This window comes from Mus musculus, chromosome X (assembly GCF_000001635.26).
Source record: "Mus musculus strain C57BL/6J chromosome X, GRCm38.p6 C57BL/6J".
NCBI classification, from domain to species: domain Eukaryota; kingdom Metazoa; phylum Chordata; class Mammalia; order Rodentia; family Muridae; genus Mus; species Mus musculus.
The window spans coordinates 53,126,002-53,150,925 of NC_000086.7; the positions used below are offsets into that span (position 1 = coordinate 53,126,002).

General features: G+C 42.4%; 1 protein-coding gene and 1 long non-coding RNA gene across 7 annotated transcripts in view; one reads left to right on the forward strand and one right to left on the reverse strand.

The window, feature by feature from the left end:
- The window catches only part of Gm35988, a 103,869-nt gene that overhangs the window by 62,142 nt on the left and 16,803 nt on the right, over positions 1-24,924 (forward strand). Inside the window, exons 1-2 of one of the 4 annotated variants that reach the window (XR_882308.3) lie at positions 2,779-3,304; positions 9,432-9,546. The exons of 2 other annotated variants lie outside the window; for them this stretch is intronic. This is a non-coding gene — a long non-coding RNA (predicted gene, 35988). Of the gene's footprint in view, positions 1-2,778; positions 3,305-8,145; positions 9,547-24,924 lie in introns of those variants that run through there. One more of the 4 variants, XR_391684.3, reaches the window with a different exon arrangement.
- Plac1 (placental specific protein 1) overlaps positions 1-24,924 on the reverse strand; it is a 170,118-nt gene that overhangs the window by 56,009 nt on the left and 89,185 nt on the right. The window lies entirely within an intron of this gene.

A 24,924-nucleotide genomic window follows, 5' to 3' on the forward strand; every position in this document is an offset into this window, starting at 1 on the left:
CTTAACCAATCCCCCAGCACTCTAAATGCCAAGATTCTTGAGCTGCCACCAGGAATGTCCCTGGAGTAAATTAGGTTTTTTTTTTTTTTTGAGGGAGGCAGGGTGGGGGAGATTGAGCAATGAGCTCCAATCTAGGGTCTAAAGAGTGACTGGAGCATTTGAAATGTGTTACCCAATAAAACTCTCTGCTAAGGCCCAAGACTGAAATAACTCAGCTGGGCTCTGGTCTCAGCAGGGCCCATTCATTAGCTAACACTTCTCATCTGTGATGGTTACAGACAGGTTTTTTCATGCCCCCTGAAATGGGCTTCAACATTGCAGCTGGCAGACAGCTGTGGCCTCACAGTGTTTACATTACCCAGACGAATGCAGTCTGTGCTGGAGACACAGAATGAATCTGATTTAGCTGTTGGAAAATGGGATTTTCAAAAGTTCCGTGGTTTTTCTCTCACCACTCCCCACCCTTACCCCCCCCCCCCGCCCCCCGGGCCTGGGGAAGCAGAAAGACTGAAGGTGGAACAAAATAAGCATGGAGGGGAAAAAAGGGAGTCTCTTGTTTCTTGGGCTTGGGTTTGCCTTTGTTTGGAGCATCTTTGTGTGACACCTCCAGGTGGTGGGAGCTGGATGGAGAGGATAGGATTAAGGGGGCTATGGCAGATCATCCCTCCTGAGCTGAGTCTTACTGGTCAGCTCCAGATCTCTGGGGACTCAGCACAGCCAGCAAAAGACAGCTGGGCAAAGGCCGGTCAACAGTGGTCTAGTCATCCCCTTTACCTCTAGACATGAAGAGGACAGAAGGACTAGAATCCCCACAGACAGCTGGTGCCATGACCAACTGGTCCACGAAGTGGAAGTGGGGGCTGCTCGACTCTACTGTGGTATGTAGGACCCACTGCACTGTATCACAGGGAACCTCCCTCAGGCCTAGGGACATTTGGCTTTATTTCGTCGGATCAGCAGTATTAACCAAGCCCGGGTTTTTGTTTGTTTGTTTATTTTGTCTTCTACATCCCAGTCCTCTCCTCTTGTAGTTCCTTCTACCCACACTAGGAAACACCCTCCTAACTGGTTCCCTCTGCTTGACTTCTTTCGCGAAGAGGTCTTCCCAGCTATCTAAAGTTCTATTAGTATGTTGTGTTCTGTCCCAGTAACCCACATTTCCTGAACGTTATCAACCACATGCTAAAGCCTTTGTTCACTTATTAAAGATACAGGCAAACAACCAGACAAAAGCGCTTCTCTCAGGGAACTCAGCTTGAAGGGAAGAAATAGAAGAAAAGAGAAAAACTACAGGAAAGTATGAAAACCACTAGGATTGGGTCCAAGGGATTAGTGGAGGTCAGAGGAAAACATCTAACCCTATGTAGATAGAGGGGTGAAAAGAAGACTTCCCCAGTGTGCGTTCTACCTGCCACTCACCTCCTTAAAATGCTACATTGCCACCACAATTTGTCACCAACCATTTTCAACCAATCACCCCAGACTTTCTCTTAAAAATTCTATTCTAGAAAGCATAGTTCCCTCACACCATATACTTGTCCTCTTGTCCTTCCTCTTATGTGACGTTGGGGATGTAGTGCTCCTGTCTGGGAGGTACCACATCTCCCCCTTGTTTTGCCTTCCTCCACATCCATGCAGTGCCTAGAACAGTGTCTGTTGACTGGTGATCTAGTAAGTGCATCTTTTACTATGGGACTGCTCTGACTTCAAAAAGCACGAAAAAAGGATTTCACTGCCATAAGACCGGGCCATCAGAAAATATGGGAATGCAGATGAAGGGGTTTCAAAATTTATTCCCCAACTTGCTCTTGACCTGAAAAGAGAATTTTGCTGATAATCAAGTGGAGGTTTGTGTTTCAAGAGCTCCAGTTGGCGGAGAATTGGATATATTTTCCATTCTGATTTAAATATTTAGCCTGATTTGTTTGGGGCTTTTGCCCCCACCCCCACCCCCCGCTTTGTTTTGTTTTGGTCCCGGGCCTGCTGGTCAGAGCTAATTTGTACAGCTGCTTTTTCGTTTGGTTTCTTCCAAGAAAGAGAGAGGAAATAAGGTTGCCAGCAAATCTGCAGTTACCAAGGTTTCCCTAAGATGAATATTATTTTTCTCTTCTAATTCCACCAAATACAGTATAAAGAAAAGCATGTGACTATTCCACAAATTTAGTTATGCCAGAGGGTCAAATCCTGTACTCTGTCCACGTCCTGCTGTTGGGAGACATATAATGCTGATTTCCTAACCCACTATTTAGGAAAATTGTACTGTAGTTGCAGAATGGTAAATTCCCCTGATTTTGTGCTTAGATTCTCAGACTTGGCTCGTCCTGAGTTTCAGCAGAAATGTGAAAGGCACTGCTTTGGAGAGGCTAGGGAAATGGGAGAAGTCAGGCAGGAGAAATCTCAAGGAGTAGGTATTTGGAGCATCAGATTCTGTTTTATGCTCTGCCACTGACATGCTCTGTGACACAGTCAAGTTACTTCTTACGAAACATTTTCCAGGGGGATCAGAGTGGCATATGCTCAAAGGCTCTTTCCAATCAAAAATTATTGGACCCTGTAAATTAGGGTTTGGGGTTTCTATAAAGGCTAGTCAAGCTAGGTGTAGTAACACATGCTTATAATCTCAGCACTAGGGAGGCAGGGACAGGAGGATCACAAGGTTGAAGCCAGCTTAGACTTTTAGTGAGACTCTGTCTTTAAATAGAAATTTAAAGCCAATAAGAAAAGTCCCAAAGGTTTGTGGGTATTAACAAGGCTTTCTTCCACTGATCTATCCTTATGAGACATTTGTCCAAGTTCTTGGTTCTCATTTTTATAGTCTGAGAAGAACTGTCTAAAGAGACTGTTCATGTTCTTACTGAAGTAGTAGCTGGTATGAGAGGCCAGTTTTTTAAAGCTTCATTGGGATATATGTTACACACCATGCAATCAATGTACCCTTTTAAAGTATGGAATTCAGTGATTTTTTTTTTTAATATTTTGAGTTGTGCAGCCATCACCACAATCACTTATAGAATATTCTCAGCATCCTAAAAGAACTTGCCTCATTTGGCTATCCTCATCCCAGTCCCGAATCCCCCAATCTTTCTAGTCCTAGGTAATCACCAATCTAATTTCTCTTTCTATGGATGTACCTCTTCTTCCATTTCTTAGAACAGAGTCGTGTGATGTATTTGGTGATATTTCTCACCCACCATAATGAACAGATCTCTCCAGATTTGCCAAGGGATGGCTCCAGAAGGGCAGTAGAAGGCAAGGACAGTGAACAACAGAAGTCAAATGCTGATAAGACAGAAGCAAAGTGTGGGTGAGTGCATTTTGGAGAGGTGATGAGGAGGACCGTGCAGATAAAATGGTATGCATGGAAGGCTTCCATGCCTGAAGTGAAGCTTCGAGAGTACCTTGAATGAAGTACAGGATTTAGGCACTCCAAGTTCTCTGACAACCCAAAACCTCATGTATCATTGATCTTTATTCTAATTCAAAGGCATGGTGCTCCCTTGTGCTTGGGCAGACAATTCACATGACCTCCCAGCTCATTTGGCAGAACTTGGAGAGAAATCTGGCCTTGCAATCAGACTAAATGATGTGTTACCCTACACTTAATCTCCACCATCCATCAAAATCCAAGGGCCTTGGCCTCAGACCCCGACAAGAGGCCCACAGTACCTGGGTAGGATTTCATTCAGGGAATGAATGCAAAGCCCCTAATTCTCCATCCATCTCAGCCCTCTGTAAACAGTTAAAGACTGCAGCCAACAGCAAAAAGAACTGCCAACCCAAATGAAAGCAGTGAGTCAGCAAAAGAAAGACAGATGGCAATGCATCAACTGTAGCACAGACAGCAAGAAGCACACCCTCCTTAGCTCTGACCACACTGCCTCGCCTTGATTTCAGGTGACCTGCTGCTCACACAGAGCCCCTGAGAACTGCACTGTAGGTGGAAGGAAGCATTTGCTGTCTGCACACTGTTTGCAGCTTTAACAGTAGAGGGAAACAATGCTCTAAAGCACACTCTCCAGGCTGTCCAGGCAGAGGGATGCAAGGAAGACATTGGTCAGGCTTTCCCCCCTGGCTCTCTCACATCCATGCCACAGGGCCATTTCCTTTGATGGTCTTTTTCTCAAGGTGTCCTGATTTGTTTAACCATACTTAACTGACTCCACAGTACAATTTATGGGCAGACCATCATCTCACTAACTTTTGGCCCATTCCTTCCCATCATTTACAACACCTCAAAATTTAGGAATATTAAGAAGTTGAAACTAGGTCTATTAACAATAATTTGAGGGGAGATGGTTGGAAATTTCCATGTCTATGATGATGAATCCCCAAGACTGTGTTTTGTAAAACATCAGAAGTGTTCATCAAGTGTTTGTACAATGAAAGAAAGAATGGTGAATGGAACCCCTCACATAAAATATGGTCTGGATACTGGAGATAGACTAGCATAAGCCCATTATCCTTTCTCAGCATCTCTGGAGACTAAGTTTCTTAGGAAGTAAATTCACAGTGAATAAGACAAATCTCACTCACAAGTTTGATGTTTGTCTTGAGAAATAGTTTAGCTTGGGGTGGAGGTGTAGGCTGAGAAGTGGCAGGAGTCAGCCCTAATGCTGACGGTAGTCTGTGATTTTTTTCTATGCCTCTTTTTCGCTTCAGCCTGCATTCTGCTTTCTTTGGATCTGATTGCTAACCACAGAAGTTTCCAGAAGAAAACCTAGGGCAGCCATGCACGGGTGTTGCAAATTTCACAAACTACTATTTCAGTTCACATTAAAAAAAACCCTCTGGACTCAAGTTATAAAAGCCTACATGGTTAGTGGTAGATGAGAGAAAGAAGCTGAGGGAAGAATAGCCCAGGATAGGTGTTTCAGATGAGACTGGAGACAAGGGAAGTAGAAGGGATGAAGCCTTTCACCCTCACTTCAGATAAGGCCCCACACAGGAAAAGTGCTTTGAAATAGCAAAGCCACAAGGCAGTCTGCAGTCCATCACTGTAGTTGGTACTGTCTCCAGTAGGCTCATTCCTGGCTATGCATCCTTTGGACTGGAATTGACCAGAACTCTGCTAAAGGGCAGGGGTGAAAGAGAGCATCTCACAAAGGGATGGCCATTGGGATGATACCTTGAAAGGACTTTGATTGTTTTCTAAAAACCAACCAAAGAAAGCCACCTGGTGGTTTAACTCATGCCTATAATCCCAAACTCAAGAGGCTGAGCTAAAAGGATTGCCATGATTCAGTAGCATCCTGGATTGAAGGATAGCCTGGGCTATAGAGAGTCTATGTTTAAAAACAAATAAACAACAAAAACAGTAAACAAACAAATAAACCCCCAAACCAAACCTCAGACCTTCAGATTGTGATGGGAACTTCTTTGTTGTAACTGCATACCAGCTCATGACTGGGGCATTGGCTCTGCCTGCCAATTTCCATCAGAAGTCCTACTTTGGATGTCAAATTCCATGTTAGGTACTTAGAGATACAATTATGAATTAGACATGGTTGCTGCCCTTAAGGAATTCATAGTGTGATAGGGAAGGGAGAGACTGGCAGATAGCTAATTATAACCCAGGGTGATAGGAGCTTGAAGGTACTGGGGGAGGCCAGAGGAGCAGCACTTAAATCACTGGAGAGTCAGTGAAGGCTTCCTAAAAGACATGATGCATGCACCAAAGAATGAGTAGGAGTTAGCCAAGTGAGGAGGGACTGGGGAGAGGACACTCCACACAGATGGTTTTGTGGGAGTGAGTGTTGCAAAAGATTTATAAAATACATACCCAAATGGAAAGTTGATCAATACAAGCAATAGCTTATCTTTGGGAAGACCATGAACATAAGTGAAAGTTAGCAAGTTTATTTGAAGAACAACTCACTAAAGAGTAAAAACAAAACAAAGCAAAGCAAAGCAAAGCAAAGCAAAGCAAAGCAAAGCAAAGCAAAGCAAAGCAAAGCAAAACAAAACCCAATAGTGGAAAAGGGAGAGAGACAAAGAGAATGTAGGAAAACTGCAGGAGAATGTTAAATAGTCTTAATAGTTGTGTAAGGGCATCAATTATAAGTAACAGATAGTTTATATGCCAAGACATTTAGAATCTAGATGGATACCATGAAAATTGACAAAATTGGAGAACAAACAGATATAGAACTGAAGATATACATGCCTCATTTCTCTTGCATGTGCACACACACATAGACTTTTGGTAAATTATATAGTGTTCAAGAGCACACAACGACCCCACCCAACACACTGCCTTAGAGCATTGGAAACACTGAAAAGCTTGTACCTGACTTCTCAAAGTTATTATCACCCCGTCTGAAACTGGAGGACGGACAGAAAGGCAACTCTGTACAGAACTTCTAAATATGCTAGCAACACATCAGTCTTATATTTTTGAAAGAAGAAAATATCAAGTAGGATTTTAGTCAAATATGGTAAATTCCTGAAATATAATGTTGATTCTCCACTAGAAAATGTATCAATACAACTCACTAATTTGCATATTAAAGGGGAAAAGTATATTATCACTTTTATAAATGGACTTCAACGTATTTGAGAAAGCTGATCAACTGTTTGTTCCCAGAAAGCTATATGAAGTGCTACGCATGCCTGTAAATCTGGCAATTGGGAAGATGAGCAAGGAGAATCTCAAGTTCAAGTCTAGCCTGGTATATATACACTAAACTTGAGGTTAGCCTGGGCTACATAGCAAGTCCTGTCTCAAAAACCTAAGAGTGAAGAATTGAGGTCTCCAAAGGGAAGGGGAACGCCACAGGAAAACCAACAGAGTCAACTAACCTGGACCTTCAAGTCTCTCAGAGACTGAACCACCAACCAAAGAGCATACACTGGCTGGACCTAGGCCTCCCCACACATATCTAGTAGATGTACAGCTTGATCTTCATGTGGGTCCCAAACAACTGGAGCCGGGGCTATCCTAAAAGCTATTGCCTGTCTGTGGGATATGTTCTTCTAGCTGAGTTGCCTTGTCTGGCCTCAGTGGGAGAGGAAGCACCTAGCCTTGCAAACACTTGAGGTGCCAGGGTAGGAGGATTCAGGGGAGGGTCACCCACTCAGAAGAGAAGGGGAGAGGAAAGAATTGTTGAAGGGGGTGACTGGGAGGAGGGGCAGTGAGCAGGATGTAAACTGAATACCTAATAAAATAAAATAAACCAACCAACTAAAAAATAAAAAGACAAAGAAGGACAAAATAAAAATAAAATAACCTTCTGAGAGGCCCTGGTCTACAGAGCAAGTTCTAGGATGCCAGTGCTACACAGAGAAACCCTGTCTCAAACAAACAAATAAACAAATGAACAAACAGAAATACCTTTGGAGAAATTGGGAATTAAGGGCATAATGTTTTAATTTGAGTATCTCACAAATTTATAGAAAACTCTATCCTTAAAGGTTAAACAATCATTGTAGATTGGATACCAGTCTCTGAAGCTAGAGAGTGCAAGTTTCAATCTTTGAGTACCTTCTGGCTGTGTGACCATGGACAAGATTCTTAGCTTCTCTGTCCCTCAATTTCCTCATCTTAATATTACAGAAGGATTAAAAATTTATTTGCTAGGTTTTGTTCCCTCCCTTAAAGCTAAGAGCAAGACATGAAGAAACCATGATGAGACTTGGGCCTTTCTATGTGAACCTGAAACTTAACAATAGAAAGCACAAATATGCCTATAGTTCCAGGCCCTCAGGAGACTGAAGCTAGAGGTTTATTTTTTCCAGGATTCTGAAGCCAGCCTGGGAAAGATAGTCTTTCTTTGTCTCAAAAATAGTAAAACAACATCCTCCAACAAGATAGGAATGTCACATTCCACTGCAGTCCCACTAGTCAAGGTTTTACAAGAATGAAATCCTCAGTAGGAGACAATAGAACAAACAAGAGAATGAATAGTACCCGAGGGGAAGGAACACATTCCTTAATATTTATAGACAATATAATGATCTATCTATCCGGGAATTATATCTCCCTCGGTCAGGAAGTAAGAGAAAGACATTGTACTGGTTAGAGCACAGGTATTGGTATTTTCTTCTAGACATTTCTGTAAATTCTACTAATTGAGTGCTGAGTCTGTCATCATCCCCGTATGTCTACCCTCCTTTAGGAAATATTAATTTGCTTGCTTTCTATGCATGTGTTTGGTCAGTTGTGTGTACAAGGTCGAGGGTAACTTCTGAGGGTCTGTTCTTTCCTCCTACCATGTAGGTGGTGGGGACCAAACTCAGATCATCAGGCTTGGCTCCCCTACTGCCCTGTGAACCCCATTTTTATGTGAGTAGTACTACCATTTTGAAAGCGAGCTAAACTTGAGACTTTGAAACCCCTTTTGAGTCCTCCTTTCTAGTTTATCTCCCATATCTAACTACCCACTCTGGCCAGTTACTTTTCCATGAAAAATATTCTCATGGATTTTCTGTTCTCACTGCCGTATCTCTAGTCCAGGCCTATGTTGATTCATCTCCAAAACAATGGGATGCCCTTAAATTCCTTTCCAAGCCACCAGGTATGTCTGTGACAGGGTGATCTTGTTCTCAAACTACAACCTTCAAACTATTGTCTTGTTCACAAATGTCCAGTGGTTTCTCACTTGTGTTTACATTCTTATGTATGATAACCATTCACCATGTAGATGTACCTAGTCCAATGAAGTTTATCTTCTCTGTTCCCCTAAGAGAGTCTGTCACCTTTAGCAAATCCAATATCATAACCCACTTCGCTGAGTTCAGTGACTTATACTAACTTATCCTTTTCCAGTGTCTCCAAATCTACTCTATCCTTTAATGGAGACTGGATTTCTTGTTGCTTACTGTCCTCCAATTCCCTATATAGCTAAGGATGACCTTTGGATTTTTGATCCTGCTGCTTCCATCTCCCCAGGGCTGAGATCACAGGCTTGAACCATCAAGCCTGGTTTATAATCTAACCTGGGCCGAACCCATGTTAGGCATTTTACTGACTACATGCCTACCTTTAAACTTGTTAACAGAACCATTTGTTGAGTCCTTCACTACATGCATGGCACCATGCTTCTTTAATCTGTTCAATAATAATATATTAGTATTCATTAACTCCCAACTCTATGAATCAACTACAGTGATTTTCTCAAGGTTTATGTTGATGATGATGTCAGGTCCAACACCAAAGCACATGCTCCCCAGAACTGCTCTGTTCTGATGCTCTAGACTTCTCCCAGCCATATCCGTTCTCCCTATTACCTCTTCAATCCCTGGTAGCACCCATTCCTTGTGTCCTGTGTCTTAGCTTAGCTCCCAGAGAAACTGTAAACATCTAGAGGTTATGGTGACACCTCAGGTTTCTCTGTCCCCCAGTCTCCCCGGCATAGACAGGCCCATGAGGGGAATGCTTTGCTAATTCCTGAAGTAGAGGAGATGAAGCTAAATATACGGCTGTTTGTCCTTAGTATCCTGTCTATAGAAATGAAGAACTCAGAATTCTGGAGGCTGAAGAGATGGTTTAGTATGTAAGAGAACTTCTTGTGCAAGCATGAGGACCTAAGTTGGAGTTCCAGTACCCAGGTAAAAACATCTTTTAACACCAGGACATTGGTGGGGGGGGGTTGCTAGAGACAGGAGGATAGTTAGGAATTGCTGGCTACCAGTCTAGCTCAAGGTTCAATGAGAGATCCCATCTTGAAAAAATAAAGTAGAGAATGATAGAGGAGGCTATCTGATGTGCTCCTCTGGTCTTTGCTTGTACCCAAACACACACACATGTGCATATAAACCTTGCATTTGTGGGGTGGAGGCAGGGGCAGCTGGATGAATAAATTAACACAAGCCTTCCCCTTCCAAAGCCTGGGCTTCATTCTAGGAATAGAAAGGAGGAGTAGAATTAGCAAATTTTCCAAGATGCCTCCCTTCCCCAATCATTCCCTTATGATCAGGCTTTTCTCTGCCTAGCTTAGGTCAATGTTGCATGACGAATCTTCCCTTTACATAAGGATTGGATCAGGCTGAGTTTTGTTAGCATGTTCAAATGAAGCCAAATCTGTCAACTTACAATTGTACAAAATTGGCCTCCTGGGACTCTCTCAGAACAGAGCCAAAGGCAAGCTAATAGTCATCCTACCTACCTCATAGGGTCAGGGCGAGAGGCAAGTGAGGTAATGGGCAGGAGCCCACTTTAGAAAGTAGCAATGAGAAGCACATTGGAGTCTTGGCCCCAAATGGACCAACAGGAGCTCATGGGCAATGTGAAGGCCTTACTTGGACAGGTGAAAGACGAGGCTCTTTTGTGACTCTTGGATTTGCCATTTTGCAGTGGCCGTTAGCCTTTCTTTCCAGCAATTCTTGGGAAAATACATTTTATTATGAGACTTTGGACACTGTATCAAAATTTATCTACGACTTCTCATTTTCTTTCTAAAGTTATACTTACCCTAACCAATCCACGATACTCTGAGGGACTTGTAAAAGATAAGCTGATTTTTCTTTCTTTTAGTTCATTAAAGAGACTGTATTTTTGTTGGTAACTTAGATTTAAATGTCAACAACCCTCCCAATCAAAAGTAAGTACTATGGGGAATGCTCACACTAGCACTTGCTGTCTTCCATGGGGGATCTGCCAGTGGATGCTACCCAACAGATATGAAATGGCCTTCTTGGAGAGCATTTAAATGCCCCATATTTCAAGTGCTAGAATGTTTGAGAGAATTTAGGAGTCCAGGCTCAAAGAAAGTTAAGAGTCAGAAAAGAGAGTTTTTTGTTTGTTTGTTTGTTTGTTTTTTGTTTTTTTGTTTTTTTGTTTTTTTGTTTTTTGTTTTTTTTTTTGTTTTTGGTGAGGGGATTCAGGTTTTGGTTCACAGGATTCCAATTGTGAAGAAGAAGGACTTTGAGGGTAGCCGAGGGAGAGTGAGCTCACTCTGGATGGAGAAGAGGAAAGAGTGCCGACTGTGCAGGGATCTTAGCCAAAGAGCCTTGGATCAAGAATAGACTAAGCTTGCAGAGGTAGCCAAAGGTATTTGAACCAGGGAATTGAGCAAGATTTATTGTCTAACTTGGCACAGACTAGACAGAGTTTGTCTTTGGGTCTGCTTTATGTGTTGGGCATGCACACATACCTCCTTACAGTTGAAGCCTTCAGATAGTGAGCCACAACCCTCAGCAAAATAGGGTCAAGATGTTGTTGGTCGTATCTGGAGTCTGCCCAGAACCTAGTGAGCAAAGTTACACTACACCTAGGCCTGCAAAGTAGATTGCCAGGCAGGAAAGATCAGCTTCTGGGCCACTGGCTAGCTCATCTGCATTTAAACACATTGTACTCAGCAGACTTGGTGGCTGGCCAGCACAATCATCATTGTATCCATCCTGTGGCCTCCTGGGCCACCAGCTCCCATGTACTGTGTTCTACTGATCCACTTTTGGTTCCAGATACTCTCCTGGTGAGCTGCCGCCTTGAACTGAGGAGAGAGAGAGAGAGAGAGAGAGAGAGAGAGACAGAGAGAGAGAGAGAGACAGAGAGAGAGAGAGAGAGAGAGAGAGAGAGAGAGAGAGAGAGAGAGAGAGAGAACGAGAACTCGTGTGTATGTGTCTGGAGGAGTCCTGGGTGGCCTCAGCCTCAGCTTCCCAGACTACAGTTTCAGGGCAAGCCTGTGCCTCTGAACTTTGCTCTATTAGTTCACACTGCAGGGGGAGATGAGACTAGTTCCCTGCTGGTTCTGTCCCATACGCCCCGTTATGATAGGCAGTGAAGCAAATCATTTGGGCTCTTGCCTGGCCTTAATGGGATAGAAAGGGCTTGAAAGGAACATCCAAGTATGTGCTTACTGTTTAGTTTTCCTGGAAAAATAATTTCTCTGGCAGGCTCAAGAGGGTGAGTTTGCCTTTAGAAAAGGATTGTGTCATATCCACACCCTTGTGGCCTCCTACCATGTCTGTCCATGGCTGAAAAGCTTGCATTCAGGGGGAAGAGTAAGCAAACGTCTCCTAGAAGTAGCTTTTCATTTTTATTCAAGAAAAACAAATGTGTTGTGTAAAGGGGAGAGAGAGAGAGAGAGAGGGAGGGAGGGAGGGAGAGAGAGAGAGAGAGAGAGAGAGAGAGAGAGAGAGAGAGAGAGAGAACCATCAGGTGTCTCTCTTTGGGGGCAATTTTAGCAATCCACCAAAACTTAGATTTTTTTTCTAAAGTATAGTATGAAATTGGGTGTGAGTGTTCAGTGTTATGGTTTTAAGGTAAAAGTGGAATTAATGGGATTAAGACTCTTGAGTAATTAAAACGGGGCAAAGGAATAAAAGGAAGAATGAGATGCTGACAAGATATGGCTGACTTAAGACATCATTCCTGAAACCATGTCCAATGAAGTCCTGCAGCTAAAGGGAGAAGATGGGAAAAATCTTGCAAAGGTAAAAATTTCCAAGAGAACGACAACCAAAATTAAGTCAAAACCAAACCCATAATGAATCCTACATGTTTCTAGCAGTGCTTGCCTGTCTTACATTGTGCTACATAACTGCAGCCTTGGTGCTGAACACACACAGCATGTGCCCCTCATACTGCCACACTGTGCAATGGCAACTGATGCTCCTTCAAAATGCCTTGGTTCATAGTGGAGCCTCTTGTGTATTATATGTAGCAGTATTCTGGTTGTTGAAGATGCTCTCTATCCTGCAGTATCAAATATTCAGCTAACATTTTAGTCTTTGGGTACAAATAAATAAGCATATTCATCTTAGTAACATACAGATTTGTTTTTATTTTTAATAAATGGTAAATTTCTATGTATACCAAGTAATTATTTTAAAAAAATAAGTGTCTTTGTGATTTATTATCAAAAAGTACCCAGTTGGTATACTGTGAGAGTTAGTGTTAAGTTTGCAACTTGAGAAAAGGTACAGTTACCTGGAAGATGGGTCTTTTGGGCATATCTAAGGGTATTTTCCTGATTTTGTTGACTGAGGTGAGGAGAACTGCCCACAGTGGGTGGCACTATTCCCTAGACTGTATAAGCAAACTGAGCACTAGCATAGATGAATTCATTGTTCTCTTCTGACTGCAGATATAATGTGGATAGTTGTTTCAAGTTTCTGATACTTTGCCTTCCCTGCCATAGAGGACTGTAACCTGGAACTGTGAGCTAAAATGAGCCCCTTCCCACTTAAGTTGCTTCTGTCACGATATCTTACCATAGGAACAGGAAAATAAACTAAAATCTATACCTATAACATCTGGGTCATGTAAAAATGTCATGCGTGAAATCGGATCATGAGTAGAAAAGACACTCTAGGTTCAAGGAGCTATAAAACCATTTATGCCATGGCTTTTCAAAAATAATTTAAAAAAGATATGGCCACTCTGTTCAAACACAGAATCCTGGTATGCATAACATGTTTATGTAGTGGTGCTGCACTGGTTAAAATAGAGGTGGGGACTCTCTCTATACAGCCTTGCTTTTTATGTGTAAGCTAAAAGTGAGACGATGCCACACGTAGCTAGATTTTAGGAACCAGTTTACATGCATCTTGTGAGCCAGTTTGTTAAAGACGGCAATTATTAAAAATTGAATTATATGAGCTTACAATTAAGTTATATTAAAGACAAAGCTAGTGAATTCTCAAAACTCATCACTTTCTAATTATTTGACCACACTTTGTGATTATCAATAGTCTTGAGGTTATTTGCATCTATTGTATCTGCGTGGTGGAAATACTGTACAATGGTGTGCTGTTGTACAACTTTGCTCAATTCCTTGTCTAGTGACGTCAGGTTGGGAAATTGAAATTGGCCCTGATGGGAATATTTATACCACAGAAATCCACAGAATGCTATAAATCAAAGCTTCAGTTCCCCACTACTGGGAGAGCCAGTGTTAAACATTCACCAGTCTCCTGCCAACTCTGGGAGTCCTTACTTCTTTTGGAAGCTATCCATCCAACAATTGCCACCATAGAGAGGAAAGCTGTTTGGAAATCAGAGAAGGGGAAATGTGTTGGAGTGACCAACCATTATTACAACACTCTATGGGAAAGAAAAGTCACTGAAGGACCCCATGGCAGATGAGAGCATGGTGACAGTGACATGAAGTGACAATTGATAACTTTAGTCTTTTTATTATAAGACCTAACTGCCTATTTTATACTCAAGACCCTCAAAGACTTCACTGCATCGTAACCCAACATAGTTCTAGATCCAAGAATGATTAACCTATGACCCCTTCAAAATGGGCTGTTAAAGGTACAACAAGCTCTGTAAGAATACTCCTAGTTGGTATCTACTCTTGCAGCCATAGCCTCTAACATAACACATGAAACACAATATATACCCATAGCCAGCACATACCTATATACCTATTGAAAGAGAGTAACCAATTTTCACAAGGAAGTCCTTTGTCTATTTCATCACTACTTCTAGAAAAACATATTCAGGACATTTCTTTTCAGAAAGCTATGGAATGTGAAACCATTTTAAAAATGCCATCTCTACCAAATGAATGTCCCAAAGTATTGGTACTTAAAGAGGAAAAATGACCACGATTGAGTCCATTATTGGTGTGTGTGTTCTAATGCCCCAGTGATGGTTAATAAACCGAAATGACTTTATCAGGATGAGGAGCTCACTGACAATGACACACTCCACCCATTGTCGTTTCCGTTTCAAACATCTTTGCATCTGTCTTTTCTTCTGCACCTGATCCCTTCATTTTCTATCCTCCTATCCCTTTGCTTTTGATACTTTTCTTTTCCCGTCTTTTTCAGCCTCCCCCACCCCCTTGCCTGCTAGATGCTCCTCACATGGCCCTCCCAGCCACTCAAATAATAGTAAAGGCTCGCCCAAAGACCCTGGAGTTAGAGAGATCACTGCCCACCCCCTCTGCAACCAAAACAAATGTTCAAGTAACTTTGCTTTTAGCTTTTACAAAGAGATATTTACCTATAATTAAATACTTTTGTCACTTTTCAATTTCTACTGGTGTGTGGGTGTGTGTCTGTGTGTGTGTGTTTGTCTGTCCCTCCCCAAAGGACTTTTCTATGCCCACAACTTCTTTTATGCTTGAATGTTCTTACAATGTAATTTGGCGTATCTATAGTTTATAGCACTACAGGAGAGAAGCTAATATCCTAATGTTAATGAGCCTTTCTGGGTTACAGTGACCCATATGCAATCATCTAGCTAGTTCAAACAGATTCTGAAAAGCCACTTAGGCCACAGTAGCTGGGTTAAGTGAAAAGTTCTACCAGAAATGATTTAAATGGGAGGGTCACATGGCTCAAGTTTTATAGATAGTTGCTAATAACACTCACTCTTAGGGACCATGGCCAGTAATCTAACTATGGGTTCTTTTGAAAGGCTTTTTGTAGTCTATAGTCACCACTAGTGAAATTGTTACTACACCCAGGTGAGTAGCGAAGCTGCCTCCAGGGTAGAGCTATGTATCTCAGGCACCTCACACCCCCTACACCCGCCACACACACACATACACACACTGAGACAGAATTTCTCTGTGTAGCCCTGGCTGTCCTGGAACTCACACTATACATATTTCGAGATCCACCTGCCTCTGCCTCTGGAGTGGTGGGATTAAAGGTATGTGCTGCCACTGCCCAGCTCTCAGGCAACCTCTTTTGCAAAGAGATCTACCATCAGAATAATGGAATGGGTGGGGAGAGAGGCAGAAATAAGTTTCAGTTAGAAGTCATCTGAAGGATTCTAGTGGGTCTACTAACTTCCAGAAGTTCTACTATGAGACAGGTGAGCTGCTCAAGTTACTTAGCTTTTCTAGGTCTCAGTTTGATATTTATTTATTTATTTACTGCTGGTCTCAAACAACTGACTCTGTGGCTGAAGATAACCCTGGTGGTCTCCTACCTCCAGATGCGTAGTGCTAGGATTTCAGGGATGGGACACCATGATTGATTTGTGAATTTCCACTTATTTAAAATGATGTTGATGGTAGCACTAGGTTTCTTGGAGTTATATTCATTCATTCATTCAAGGATTAATTCAAGGTTATAGCTAACAGACTTACTCTAGCACCTTGCACATTATATGTATGTATGTATGTATGTATGTATGTATGTATGTATGTATGTATGTATGTTGTTTTTAAAGGAGGCTAGTTAAAAGTAAAAACAAAACAAAACAAAAGACAAGATTGTGACCTCTTTAAGAGCTTGGCAGAGCTGCAACAAACTATACAGAAGAGCCTTGAGATCTGCACTCAGTGATATGAGGACTAGGCTTCACCACTGTGGTCTATCAATCTATGCTACTTAGTCATGGGGCACATGGAAGTGGCTTGAAGCAAGCAGACTACTGCAAATGGAAAGCACAAACACTTCATGAAGTTCACTGGGAAACTGGCAATTGGTGCCAGGCTTCCACCGATGACTCAAGGACCAGACTTGAAGGGCTTTTTTGAGATTCCTTTCTATCCTCCCTGACACCTCTCCATCCTAGAGCTTCTATTGAACCTCAAACACACCACTCTCTGCCCTTCCCCACTTAGCTTTTTACTTCAGGTGTAAAAGATTGGGTGAGACCCTGCTTGTAGTCTTAGCACTAGACAGGCCAAGGAGGGAAGACTGCCACAAATTTGAGGCCAGCTTGAAATACATAGCAAGATCCTGTCTTGAAACGCCAAGAGAAACTTGACTAGCCCATCTCTACCTCTGAAACATTTTGATTTAGAGAAGATGGTGTGTGTGTGTGGGGGGGGTGGTGGTGGCAGGGTTGAGCAGGATGGCTTTCTGGTTTCACACTGAGTGACAGGTCAATGGGATCCACTGCCTACTTGAGACTCAAACATCACTGAAATGCATTCTGGGCTTAATTTAGATGCAGTGCAGGCAACTTAAGGTCAGTGTGTAGCTTTGTAGGTCTTTGAGCATTCAAGGTTTCACAGAGCACTGGTTCTTATCTGAGAATTTTTCTAGTAACTCTGTAACCAAGGCTGATAGGACTGTTTCTGTGGGCATTTAGTTCTTCAGTTATTTTATTTTTTTAAAAGCCATTTCTGAGAAATCCAAGTCCATATCAGGAATGATAATGGGATGGCTACCTCCCAAGATCTGCAAGCTGTGTAGCATTTTGCCACAAATAGATAAATTAATTAATAAATTAATAAGGAATCTGAGCCACTTTGTTGCTACTGTTAATTATATCATTGCTTTTAGGTTTTTTTTTTCTTTCTTCACACATTTATCCTAGATCTGGTTTCCCAAGTCTCATTCCTTGGCCAATCCCCTCCCATTTGCAGGGAGGTGTCTGACTTCTGAGTTTGCCATTTGAATTTGTCCAGGTGCTGGCATTTAGGGCAGGTTTTCATATTCAAAGCTACATATGGTTTAGAAATCGGACACCCTCACGAAAGACTGCAACAGGCGGCAATTATCAGGAGGGGCAGGGAGTGGGAACTCCCATGAGAGCCTGTGTCCTGTGTCTTTGAACTTCAGAAATTTTCTGGCATCTTACCTTTTGTGTGTATGTCTTCTCAGGCCTTAAGTAGCATCATTAGTGAGTCTTCCATCCCTCCCCTCAGAACAGTGCTGACACTGGAGCTCCAGTCATTTCTGCAGCTGACTATGGCAGCATGGTTATAAACTTGGGAGCTAGTTAGACAAATACTCAAGTGATTCTTATTATTAGGGCACGTTCAGGAAGCCTGGGCAATTTCTTTCCATCCAGATGTCCAACGCATGATATGATTAAAATCATAGTCGTTCGAAAAGCCACTTGTCTTAAAACCTGTGCTGAATGAGGCAGATCTACATTTATTCAGATGGAACATTCTCTGAGAAGGCTTATGAAATGAGAAACCAGTGAGCTGCCAACATCACAGTGCAAGCTCACTTCACCGACATCTGTAGAGCCAGCTTTCAGGATGAGGGGGATGCTCTGTTTTTTCTGTAAAGCACATTGATTGATACCCACAACATGTAGGATGGGCTTGGATGTCTAGCTGATGAAGACAGCCCTTCTATCTTAACTGTTTTTACTGAACTGACAATTCTCCTAACTGCATAGATACAAGAGAGTCTGTTCCAGGTAAAAATCATTCAAAGAATGAACCCATTTAGCTGCAAAAAAAAAAAAAATGAAATAAAATAAACCCTCACAAATACACATATGGATCCATAAATACAGATACAATTTCAAGAAATAGGAGGAGTAGTTGTGTTAGGGAAAGTACCAGGTGTCTGGGGTCAGAAGATTCCTTCTATGCCCTTTTGTTCAGTTCTAACTGTATAGCAGTCATATTCTTTTTCCTCCTAATTTTTATTTTAAAAATTTCAAAGAGATTGAAAAAAGCACATAAGATTTCACAGCCAATTTTCCACACACATTAGGTGCACAGTTAGGTTTCTATTGATCTTCATTACACATATATGCATGCTTTTTTTTTATTGAGCTACTTGCAAGGCATATATGCAATGAGACACGTTTAAATTTTCTGAACTGAGTCTCTCAACAACTGTCTCCCTTCTAACCACAACCATTCTCCTACCTGAGAAAATAAGTAGAAGTCTCCCCATAGCATTTACTTCCCAACCTGTAGTCAAATTGTCCTGGCAGCCTCTGAATACTGTCTGTAAGTTTTCCCAAGTTCAGATTCTAAACTCAAGCTTTGTGACTTGCATTTCCTTGTGCCTTTTTACTGTTCTTTCAACCATAACTGTGTACATGTCACCCCCCCCCCCCGTGTGTGTGTGAGTGTGCGAGAGGGAGAGGGAGAGGGAGAGGAAGAGGGAGAGGGAGAGGGAGAGGGAGAGGGAGAGGGAGGGAGGGAGGGAGAGAGAGAGCGCAAACACTGACTTTTTAAAGAGTTCACTTTGGTTGTCTTAGAGCACACCTTAACTACTGGATGTACCAATTCACTCATGGCATACAATACTTAAAGAAAGTTAAAGATATGACTGAGTGATAGAATGGTTTGTCTAGCATAAACAAGGCCCTAGGCTCCATTCACAGAACTGTGATAAATGATTGCTAACAGTAATAAAAGAAACCAGATCCTTTCTTATATAAACAGCAACCTTCAAATGAGCTCATCTCCCACCATGCCTAGCAGTGTTACCCACCTTCCTGGCTCCTGGGCTAGCTCTTTTAATCAGCCTCCTTGTCTTTCATCCTCCATATTTGGTCATTTTCCAAGTTCTTTATCTTATCCTCTGACCTGCCTTGTGATTTTATGACTTCTCTGGTCCCCCATACACCAACCATGGTCCAGGCCTTCAATGCCTCCTCTCTAAAGCATTGTAACTCCTTCTTTACCCAAACCTGGCCATGGATATCTGCTGTGAATACAGAGGAAACCTTGTCTTAGCCAGTGACAGATGTCTACTTAGATCCCAACACAGCCAAGTACTTGCCCAGTGGCCTTGGATAAATCATTGTGTTTAGAGTCAATTTTACTTTCTTCTTTGTAAAATGAAAATATCCATGATGCCACCTTCTTGCATTTGGCCAGCACATTCCCCAAAAGCTGCCACTTCTTTTAAAGGTCACTCCAAATCCTGCTCTTTCTTTCTTCGTCGTTTACATGAGCATATGCTGATTACACACAATAAAGAATTTCATTATGACATTTTCACGTGTGTGTATAACAGCATACGTTGATCATAGTTGTTAATGTACAGTCAAATGCAAATATTCTACCCTCTCTTTGGCTTTCAGATTACTGAAACGATGGATCCCATGAAATTGAAATCTTTCAGGAATCTCATGCTGAGAGAAGGAAAAAGGTTGAGAGATTGGTGTTTGTCAGTCAAAGCAGGAGCTTATTTCCTAGAAACAGAGTTTACACATTTCTATATACAGTTAGTCCAATACATGAGGAATAATGGTGGGTCGAGATGGAACCACATGTTGCCCTGGGCTGCTTAGCTATGTATTACCTCTGGCCCTCTATTTAAACCTAAAGCTAGCATCAGAAACTCTGAATATAAGCTCAGGGCTGGGGCGCAGGGCCTCTTCCTTCCTCCTTTTCCTCTTTCTCACCATTATTTATTTAACATGGCTTATTAGGCTTGGCGTTGGGGTGGGGGAAAGAGGCTCTGACCTGAACATCATGCACTGCTTCTCACTCCTTTCTCTCACTCCTCGTCCAGCTCCTCAGACCTCTCTCCTCTTTCCAAATCATCCCTTCCACATTTTATCTTTTCTTTTTGGATATGAGCAAGAACATGCCTTTCTTTTCTTTTTTATTAGACACTTTCTTTTTTTACATTTCAAATGCTATCCCTAAAGTCCCCTATAACCCTCTCCCTGCCCTACTCCCCAACCCACCCACTCCCGCTTCCTGGCCTTGGCATTCCCCTGTACTGGGGCATATGATCTTCCTAAGACCAAGGGCCTCTCCTCTCATCGATGTCTGACTAGGCCATCCTCTGCTACATAAAGAACATGCCTTTCTGAGCCTTGCTTTTGTTGCTTAAACAATCATATCCAGTTCCACATATTTTTCTATGAATGCTACTTCATTTTCTGTAATGGTTGAATACTACTACCCTATTGTATACATGTCATGTCTTTACCCAGACATCTGCTAAGGGGCACCCAGGCTGAGTCTACAGTTCAGTTTTCCGGTCTCAGCTACAGCCCCACCTCCTCCACAAAGTCTTCCCACGTATAGTAACACCCACCCCCTTTCTGCTTTTCCATGGCCTCTGTGGCCTCCAGGAGATGACTTAGCAAAGAGTAGTTTTATTGCTATCCGACATTTACATTCCCATCTTATCTGCTGTTGTAATAGCCAAGATCCTTAAGAGCAGAGGCCATGTAGTGTTGTTCCACCTAGAGTTCCCAGGGCTAGGGCTTTGCTGAACACACAGGGCTGAGAAATCTCACTCGACTGACCGTGAGAAACTGGGCTTCAGTATCCTTGCACTTGACAGAGAGATGAGAGAGGATCTTCTCATTATTTCCCACTCTGCTGGGACTATTCCCCCCCCACCAATTATAGGAACTGTTCTGATTTTTACTATCTTAGGGTACAATCTAGTATGTACCTTAGTGCTTTGAATGTATATTCCTCATGATTCCAATTTAACAAGTGAAGACATGGGCTCAGGAAGGGCAAGTTGCTTGTCTATGGAAACCCAGCTATTGACCTTTGAAGCTGTAGTCTATCTCAACACACCACCCAGATTCTTTTCCTTCTGTCTCTGGAGTCACAGGGAACAACACTTCATGAAAGAAAGACAGTGCTACTGTCAGAGTAGCTGGGATTTGGAAAAAATGTATCCTAGTTGTCTACTTTAGGAAAAAGAACGTTAACCAACAGAGACAACTAACCTGGACCCTTGGGCTCTCAGAGTTTGAACCACCAACCAAAGAGCGTATATGGGCTGGATTTAGGCCTCCCCACACATATATACCAGATGTACAGCTTGGTCTTCATGTGGGTCCTGAACAACTGAAGCAGGGATATCCCTAAAGCTCTTGCCTGTCTGTGGGATACATTATTCTTCTAGCTGGGATGCCTTGTCTAGCCCCAGTGGGAGAGGATGTGCGCCTAGTCATACAGAAACTTGATGTGCTAGCATTGAGGGGATACCAAGGGGGCCCCACCTGCTTAGAGGAGAAGGGGAAGAGAAAGGATAGTGGGAGAGGGTGACCTGAAGGAGGGGCAATGAGCAAGATGTAAAGTGAATAAATAAATTTAAAAATAATTTAAAAGGAAAAGAAAAGAAAAGAAAAGAAAAGAAAAGAAAAGAAAAGAAAAGAAAAGGAAAGGAAAGGAAAGGAAAGGAAAGGAGTATCTTTCCATGAATCTGTCTCCTCTCAGTTTTGACTTCCAGAGACAGGAAGTGTCTGCAGGAGAATGAGGCTAAGCAGTTCATCCAGGAAATGGATTTAGGCTCTCTGTCTCTTTCTCAAAGGCCTTAAACTGATCATCTATCTAAGTTCATGGGAACTCCCATAGCATCCCCTCAGGAGTAGGGGAGAACAAGGAAAGAAACAAGAACATAAAAGAGCATGCTAAGTAAGTAGGGAAAGGATGGGAGATTAGATGACAAATATTAGTTCCAGGGGACTGCACATAGATTTTTAAGTAGCACCCCATTAGTTGGGCACTGGCTCACTTGCATGTTTATGATAATGAGAGAGAGAGAGAGAGAGAGAGAGAGAGAGAGAGATCTTTGGATTTCAATAAAGAACAGACCAAAGTCAGAGTCAAAACTGCCTGCTTCTCAGCAGCCACTTCATCACCCCCATGTCACATTTCCCAGCTGGAGAGCAATAATTGTATGGCCACATCTGGCCCCATCTGGGAAACACCAGGGTCTTCCTGAATCGTCATATACCATGATGGCTGCCAAAGCATAAGGTGACCTAAGCGGAGCCTTCACACAAGCCATGTGCACAGTCATAAAACCCCAAGAGAATGTGGCAACAGACACAGAGCCACCTGCCTGCCAAATTTCCAAAGGGAAGAAGGAACTTGCTACATCTGTATTTGCTCCAGGATTGGAAAAATGTATCTCAGTCACTGGAGCTGGTGTGTGTGTGTATGTGTGTGTGTGTGTGTGGGGGGGGGCTGGCCCTTACCTTCACAGAAGAGGCATTATTTATGTATACACTGCCAATGGCCTGATGCATATGAATGTCTTTATGCCACTACCGTTCTACACTTATTTTACCAGATTGCCTGACAATTTACTCCATTTTTTTGGAAAACATCAGAAGGATCTGTGGCCCCATAAGGGTTTCCCATCTTCATATATAACTTAGAGAGGAAGAGAAATCTGCACACATAGTACTCACCCTGGCGACATGTTCTCAGTCATTCTGACTCTCTCTCTCTCTCATGTTTTTTTTTTTTTTGAGATAAATTCTTCTGATTGTGTAGCCCAAGGTAGCCTGGGACCCGAAATACTTCGGCCTCAATTTCCCAAATGCTATCTCCAGCTGGACCTTACTTACTTGACTTTATTAGAAGCCATAGTACTTAGAAAGCACTCATTCATGGGACCAAAGGATGGTGAAGGAGTCATATCATGGAGGCAGCCATTATTAGAAAAATCATGTAATCAGCTAGCCACTAATTGTGCTTGCTATTTCCAATGTACTCTTTCTATGATTAATTCAGTAAATAAATCTCTAGTGTATCAGGCATAGTGCCAGGCAGAGCCAGTGTAAAAGGAAATAGCACATAACCTCAACCTAGACATGATGGTGCATTCCAGCAATGGAAAGTCTGAAGCAAGAAGATTGTTTGAGCCCACGAGTTTGAACCAAACTGGACAGCATAACAAAACCCTGTCTCAAACACAACAGAAATCAACAGATTCTGATATCAGAAATCAAGAGGGAGCTCAAAGCCCCAGCAGCACTGAGAGGAGTTGCATCCATACAGCATATAGAGGAATCTCAGGTGGAGGTTGGGTTTGGGTGCAGGGCTTCCATCGCAGACTGGGGACGGAATTGCTGAGATCCTAGAGAAAGGCAGAAGCAGTAGAGAGGATTGCCTAGTACACAGGGATGGAGGAAACACCACCTATAATTGGAACAGCCACTTCACACTGTGGGTGAGGTGTCATATAACCCAAGGTATGCAGACCTACAAGGTAAAACAGTTCCTGTCCCCACCCCATAACACTAGCCAAGAGCTCAGTGATGTGTTAGGTTCTGTCCTAAGTGGTTTTCTTCTTTTGTGTGTATGTGGGTGTGTGAGGTATTATGCATGTCTGTGTATGTATTCTTATGTGTACAGGTACATGCACAAGTATTCTTCGGATACCATCTACTTCTCTTTTTTTGGGAGGTAGCATCTCTTACTGGCCTGGAACTGGCCAAGTGAGCTAGTTTGGCTGATCAGTGAGCTGCAGGATCTGCCTGATTCTGCCTCCCCAGTGTGGGGATTAAAAACCCATACACTGAAATGCTTGTTTATTTGTTTGTTTGTTTCCTTTGCCAATTGAGCTATTTCCCCAGTTTCTAAGTGCTTTTCTTCTATTATTTAGCGCATTCTAGAATAGCCTTATTTCACAGAGGGTAAAACTGAAGAAAATGACCTGGGTGGGGTTACTGAGCAGCAGAGCCAGGATCCAAGCCTAGGTATCATAGTGTGAATCTAATTTCATACTTAGCACCTTGAAGATGAACTCATAGCTAAAACCTGCTGTGTCCATGAAAAAAAAATAAAACAGCATAAGACTGATGAAATGCATGGAAGACTTCACACTGTAGAAATGCCAGCTGATAGAGAAATCTGAAAGGAACTTTAAAATAGGTATGCTCGGTCTGGGTGTATAACTCAATGGTTGAGCATGTGCTTAGCATCAATCCCTAGCACATACAATACAGTACAGTACAATACAACACAAGAGATTTACAACAGGGGTAGGTGCTATACGGCAGTTATTGAGTGTTTTAAAATTATATGTATACATTAAAAATAATCAATATGTAACTGGTAGAAGGAGAAAAACACCAACCAATGGTAGGATTCAAAAATAAATTAGGCCCAGCTGATGAGACATGAGTGAACTAGGCTACAGATGAGGATGTTATTGAGAATACAGGAACAGAGGGATAAGGATGGAAAAAAAACCCACGAAAGCAAAGTTAAGCTGCATGAAAGAGGATGAGACCTTCTAAGAAGTGTCGAAGCTCCTAGAGCTGAACTCACTGGCTGTCATGAGCTCTCATACTTGGGTGCTGAGGAACTGAGGTGTCTCTCCAGGCTCTGTACCTGTGTTTTAGACCAACAGTATGAAGGCTGTTCCCTTCACCATGGAAGAAGGCTGTTCCCGTTTCTTCCTTCTGTCTCTTTAGCTGGCCTTTCTAGTCACTCTTGAGGTATCAGGTTGAATGTCATATCCTGAATCCCACAAAACAGGCCAGGTCCTGCTGCCATATGATCCCCTTTAAGGAGCTTATGAAAACCACTAGAACATAAGAACCTCTGTCCTTATTACCCCATAGGGGCTGCATTCCATCTGTGCTCTGATGGG